The 5,987-nt window shown below is 50.1% G+C and overlaps 1 long non-coding RNA gene across 1 annotated transcript; it reads left to right on the top strand.

Annotated features, from left to right (window-relative positions):
* The first annotated feature begins 1,708 nt into the window (after nucleotides 1-1,708).
* Nucleotides 1,709-3,074, top strand: LOC138362748 (uncharacterized). The gene is made up of 2 exons (XR_011227920.1): nucleotides 1,709-1,965; nucleotides 2,355-3,074. It is a non-coding gene; the product is annotated as an uncharacterized lncRNA (long non-coding RNA).
* Nucleotides 3,075-5,987: the final 2,913 nt, after the last annotated feature.

The following is a 5,987-nucleotide window of genomic DNA, read 5'->3' as shown; positions in this document are numbered from 1 at the left end:
TTGGGAATGGTCGACGGTTAGCTGGCAGTGGGAAGATGAAAGTATATGGGTTATTGTCTGAGAGTGACATGCCCGTTTGTACTGTCCAGCTAAGGTCGGAATATGTGTCGGCAGAGGTGATGTTGGGAGTGTGCCCCGACATACCTATTCCAGGAGTCCAAGTGATCCTGGGGAATGACTTGTGTGGGACAAAGGTGTTGCCAAGAGTCATAGCGGAGACTGTGCCAGAGGAGTGCCCAGAAGGCCACTGCACGGGTGGGACACCTGAGAGTGTGAACCTGACTGACATCCGAGGAGATGCGTCAGGAGACCGCCAAGCCATTGAGTACCCTGTCTCGGTAGTGATGAAGACAGAGGTGGCCGACGAGGAAGACACTGGAGAAGGTGAGACAGTGTCGATTAAACCGGTGGAAGATATCGATGTAGATATATCATGGCTGTTTGATGAAGGTCCAGCCCAGGAAAATGAAGTCTCGGTGAGGTCAAAAGTGAAGATGGCCCAGCCGAAGAAGAATCAGGTGAAGAGAGCGGACCTGAGTAGAGCCCGGACTGCTGAAATTAAGAGTCGGAAGGCGAATGCAACTGTGCTGAGTGGGAATGAGGAAAGATGTGGACAGACTGAGGACGGAAGTAGAACGTCAAGTTGTCCACGAGCACAGAGGCATCTGGATAGTAGAGTTAAGTTGTTTGAGGTGTCAGGAGTTGACGTGTTTCACAGAAAACCTGAAGAAAAGATAGTGAAGAAGAGTAGTAACCGAGAAGGTGAAATGAGAAGAGACAGTATGTGTGGAGAGATGCTTACGAGCACACAAGGAGAGGTAAAGCGACATGTACGGTCGAGTGCTGTTGGATGTAGCACAGCGCTCGGAGAAACTTTTAGGGAAAGAAGAAGAGTTGAAGGAGAAGAAATGGAGTTGTATAGAGGTGAGAAGTGTGGGAAGAGGATGATGATGCAAGCATGGAGGAATAGAAGAAAGCCGAGGACTCGATGGAGGTCAAACAGGATGAGGTCTCGGATATATGAGGAGACGAAAGGGAGGAGCGTCGGTGAAGACGATGGAGTGAAGTATGATGACAGGAGACGAAAGTATAATGGCAGTAGATGGAAGAGTGAAGACGACAGAGGAGGTACAGACAGTAGATGTCTGACTCTGGACGTGAAGAGAAGACGAGGAAACGGAGGGTGGAGACAATAAGTAGAGTGGAACGATGGAGTGCAGGCGTCCAAGGAGGACAGCCTAGCCAACAGGTGCCAGATAAGTCAGATCGTTTATGAGAAGATCATGTTTCTGGCGAGTTGTGAGCCAGATGTTGCAAGGAGCAACGAACTAATTGTAGACTCCTAAGGGAGTACGTAAGCAGATCAACCGTTCGAACCAATCGGTTGAAGAACGAGACAGTGTGGTGGCGGATGTATTATCCCGAGCCTAGCCACTAGAATAACTCTCAAAAATAAGGGGAGGGGAGTGTTATGATCTCAGCCTGCAGGAGAAACGAGTCTCCCTTCTTGAGAGTTATTCAGCAAGCCTGACCTAACTAGAAGGTCTAGCAAGTATTGAGGTGATAACGCATATGTAAAATAGTTGGTTGGATATGTGTAACAGTTTGAGATTATGGGCAATGCAGAAGAAAATAGATAAATGACGGGCTAGGAGATGTGGACATTTTGCTGGAGGCTTGAGGCTCGCTTCTGGAGGACCTTGACCTCACTTGAGTGCCAGACATCGCAGGGGGAAGCCGCGCTCCGTTGAGCTCCCGTCAGAAGGGAACCCCTAGTGATATATCTCTAAGAGAAGAGAAGTGTGCAGACGTGCCAGCTGTGGAATCGAGCTGGGGACGTGTGGTCTCAAGTCGTGGACGATAATTAGTGAATATTAAGCCGCCCGGAGGCATTATTGTGGGCTGTGTGGAGCGCCCTGACCAGACGCCGTCAGAGGAAAAGCGCCCTCGATCAGTTAATCTGTGGTAAGCACGATATACGCCAGTTCATAGTGATCGCTTGTAGTTTGGTCGTGTGCCCAGCGACAGTAGCAATGTTTATTTATAAGTTAGACATATTTTAATAAGGCAGAAAGCCTGAAATAAGAGAGTGGAGAGGGAGGAACACGGAGCGACGTCCGTTCCCTCTGAGCGCTGGCGGACGACTGAGGGAGCCTGGCTCCGGATGGAGGAAGACCCTCCCAGCGAGTGAGGACCGCCACCAGGCGAGGTGGAGTATGGACCCGCCCAAAACGGGGGAGTCCACTCTCACTGTATGTAGAGAACAGATAGAGGTTTGAGGCAAACATATTGTGTGAATATTTTTTGTTATGTGTTAAAGGGGAACATTTTATTGGAGTGTCGATGGGTTGCAGGTTTGTCTTTTGGGGAAGAAGTTGCTGAGAACTTCGAAGCCAGCAGATGATGTAGCTGATGAGACTCCAAGGTAGTGGAGCAGAGGACCTCGAGCTGTGAGGAGAGGCAGCAGTGAAGAGGAGTGTCACGTGCTTCTGTAGAGGTGGTGTAGCAGCCAAGAGAGCTGTGGAAGAACCTAGCAGAAGGGTGAAGCACCGTAGGTACTCAAGGAAACTTCATGATAGCAGCCTGGAGGAGCTGCAGAGGATCCTGGTAGTGAAGCCCGGAAGAACCTAAGGATATTAGGGTTGTGAACTTCCAGAGGTGGAAGGGGAAGTTCTGGTGGATTACTTATAGGGAGTTGATAGTGTTTGGTTGTCAGTAGCGTGCAAGACGCAGTGAGAGGAGTGACTGTTGGCATTCTTATGTCAAGGAGTTTTTATATTGAAGTATCAATGAATATTTATACTGGTATATGTTATTGCATTCAAATGCTGGTTTTCTATATATATATGTTATCTTGCTGATGGTGCAACAGTGTGTAGGCTTGACCAACTTGAGGAGGTTAATAGTATCAGGTGGTGAACCAGGAGATAGGATACCACTTGATAAGCTGATAATAGAGTTCTGATGGTGTTGGAGTGCAACCTGATTGTGATATTATAGAGTATAGGATTCATTATTATTATATGTGTGTATGTATCGTGTATGTGCTTTGTTCAGTAAATGTGTCATAATTTGCTGGTGTTTGCCCTTGTCCTAGTGAGGCTTCCCAGGAGGTAGTAAAGAAGGAGAGAGAGAGAGAAAGAACCAAGAACCACTGCTGTGGACAGGGTAAGAGGTAATACTAGTAAGTCATAGGGGATTGAGGAGATCATATCTCATAAGGGGAGAGTGGGGAGTCACAGCGGCTCGAGTGGGTGTGTGCACGTGACAACGAGGCTAAGTGTTGGAGCCGCATCCCCTAAACGTGTGACGCTGAGCCCCTCTCCAAGAGCCAGAAGCGCCAAGGGTGATCTCCTAGTATAAGCACTCTGCCGAGTTGTGGGTTGGGTTGTCCATAGAGAAGGATCGACGACGACAACACCAACCAACCCACAGTCTATAATAGGAGGAAGAGGAGGGTAGTGTTGTGGAGGAGGAAGAGGAGGGTAGTAATGTAGAGGAGGAAGAGGAGAGTAGTGTTGTAGAGGAGGAAGAGGAGAGTAGTGTTGCAAAGGAGGAATAGTAGGGTAGTGTTGTAGAGGAAGAAGAGTAGGGTAGTGTTGTGTAGGAGGAAGAGTAGGGTAGTGTTGTGGAGGAAGAGGAGGAGGGTAGTTTTGTTGAGGAGGAAGAGGAGGGTAGTGCTGTGGAGGAGGAAAAGGAGGGTAGTTTTGTGGAGGAGGAAGAGGAGGGTAGTTTTGTGGAGGAGGAAGAGGAGGGTAGTTTTGTGAAGGAGGAAGAGGAGGGTAGTTTTGTGAAGGAGGAAGTGGAGGGTAGTGCTGTGGAGGAGGAAGAGGAGGGTAGTGTTGTGGAGGAGGAAGAGGAGGGTAGTGTTGTGGAGGAGGAAGAGGAGGGAAGTGTTGTGGAGGAGGAAGAGGAGGGTAGTACTGTGGAGGAGGAAGAGGAGGGTAGTGTTGTGGAGGAGGAAGAGGAAGGTAGTGTTGTGGAGGAGGAGGAGGAGGGTAGTGTTGTGGAGGAGGAGGAGGAGGAGGGTAGTGTTGTGGGGGAGGAAGAAGAGGGTAGTGTTGTGGGGGAGGAGGAGGAGGAGGGGTAGTGTTGTGGAGGAGGAAGAGGAGAGTAGTGTTGTAGAGGAGGAAGAGGAGGGTAGTAATGTAGAGGAGGAAGAGGAGAGTAGTGTTGTAGAGGAGGAAGAGGAGAGTAGTGTTGTAAATTAGGAAGCAGAGGGTAGTGTTGTAGAGGAGAAAGAGTAGGGTAGTGTTGTGGAGGAGGAAGAGGAGGGTAGTTTTGTGGAGGAGGAGGAGGAGGGTTGTGTGGAGGAGGACGAAGAGGAGGGTAGTGTTGTGGAGGAGGAAGAGGTGGGTAGTGTAGTAGAGGAGGAAGAGGAGGGTTGTGTTGTGGGGGAAGAAGAGGAGGAAAGTGTTTTGGAGTAGGAGAAGGATCGTAGTGTTGTGGAGGTGGAAGAGGAGGGTAGTGTTGTGGTGGAGGAGGAGGAGGGTTGTGTGGAGGAGGAAGAAGAGGAGGGTAGTGTTGTGGAGGAGGAAGAGGTGGGTAGTGTTGTGGAGGAGGAGGAGGAGGGTAGTGTTGTGGAGGTGGAAGAGGAGGGTAGTGTTGTAGAGGAGGAAGAGGAGGGTAGTAATGTAGAGGAGGATGAGGAGAGTAGTGTTGTAGAGGAGGATTAGGAGAGTAGTGTTGTAAAGGAGGAAGAGGAGGGTAGTGTTGTAGAAGAGGAAGAGTAGGGTAGTGTTGTGGAGGAGTAAGAGTAGGGTAGTGTTGTGGAGGAATAGGAGGAGGGTAGTTTTGTGGAGGAGGAAGAGGAGGGTAGTGCTGTGGAGGAGGAAGAGGATCGTAGTGTTGTGGAGTTGGAAGAGGAGGGTAGTGTTGTGGAGAAGGAAAAGGAGGGTAGTTTTGAGGAGGAGGAAGAAGAGGGTAGTGCTGTGGAGGAGGAAGAGGAGGGTAGTGTTGTGGAAGAGTAAGAGGAGGGTAGTGTTGTGGCGGAGGAAGAGGACGGTAGTGTTGTCGAGGAGGAAGAGGAGGGTAGTGTTGTGGAGGAGGAAGAGGAAGGTAGTGTTGTTGAGGAGGAGGAGGAGGGTAGTGTTTTGGAGGAGGAGGAGGAGGGAAGTGTTGTGGAGGAGAAGGAGAAAGGTAGTGTTGTGGAGGAGGAAGAGGAGGGTAGTGTTCTGGAGGAGGAAGAGGAGGGTAGTGTTGTGGAGGAAGAAGAGGAGGGTAGTTTTGTGGAGGAGGAAGAGGAGGGTAGTGCTGTGGAGGAGGAATAGGAGGGTAGTGTTGTGGAAGAGTAAGAGGAGGGTAGTGTTGTGGCGGAGGAAGAGGAGGGTAGTGTTGTGGAGAAAGATGAGGAGGGAAGTGTTTTTGAGGTGGAAGAGGAGGGAAGTGTTGTGGAGGAGGAAGAGGAGGGTAGTGTTGTGGAGGAGGAAGAGGAGGGTAGTGTTGTGGAGAAAGAGGAGGAGGGAAGTGTTGTGGAGGAGGAGGAGGAGGAATAGGAGGGTAGTGTTGTGGTGGAGGAAGAGGAGGATTGTGTTGAAGAGGAGGAAGAGGAGGATGATGTTGTGGAGGAGGAAGAGGAGGGTTGTGTTGTGGAGGAGGAAGAGGAGGGTAGTGTTGTGGAGGAGGAAGAGGAGGGTAGTAATGTAGAGGAGGAAGAGGAGAGTAGTGTTGCAGAGGAGGAAGAGGAGAGTAGTGTTGCAAAGGAGGAATAGTAGGGTAGTGTTGTAGAGGAGGAAGAGTAGGGTAGTGTTGTGTAGGAGGAAGAGTAGGGTAGTGTTGTGGAGGAAGAGGAGGAGGGTAGTTTTGTTGAGGAGGAAGAGGAGGGTAGTGCTGTGGAGGAGGAAGAGGAGGGTAGTGTTGTGGAGGAGGAAGAGGAGGGTAGTTTTGTGGAGGAGGAAGAGGAGGGTAGTTTTGTGGAGGAGGAAGAGGAGGGTAGTTTTGTGAAGGACGAAGTGGAGGGTAGTGCTGTGGAGGAGGAAGAGGAGGGT

This window comes from Procambarus clarkii, chromosome 9 (genome assembly GCF_040958095.1).
Source record: "Procambarus clarkii isolate CNS0578487 chromosome 9, FALCON_Pclarkii_2.0, whole genome shotgun sequence".
NCBI classification, from domain to species: domain Eukaryota; kingdom Metazoa; phylum Arthropoda; class Malacostraca; order Decapoda; family Cambaridae; genus Procambarus; species Procambarus clarkii.
This window is presented reverse-complemented; position numbering and strand designations above follow the sequence as displayed.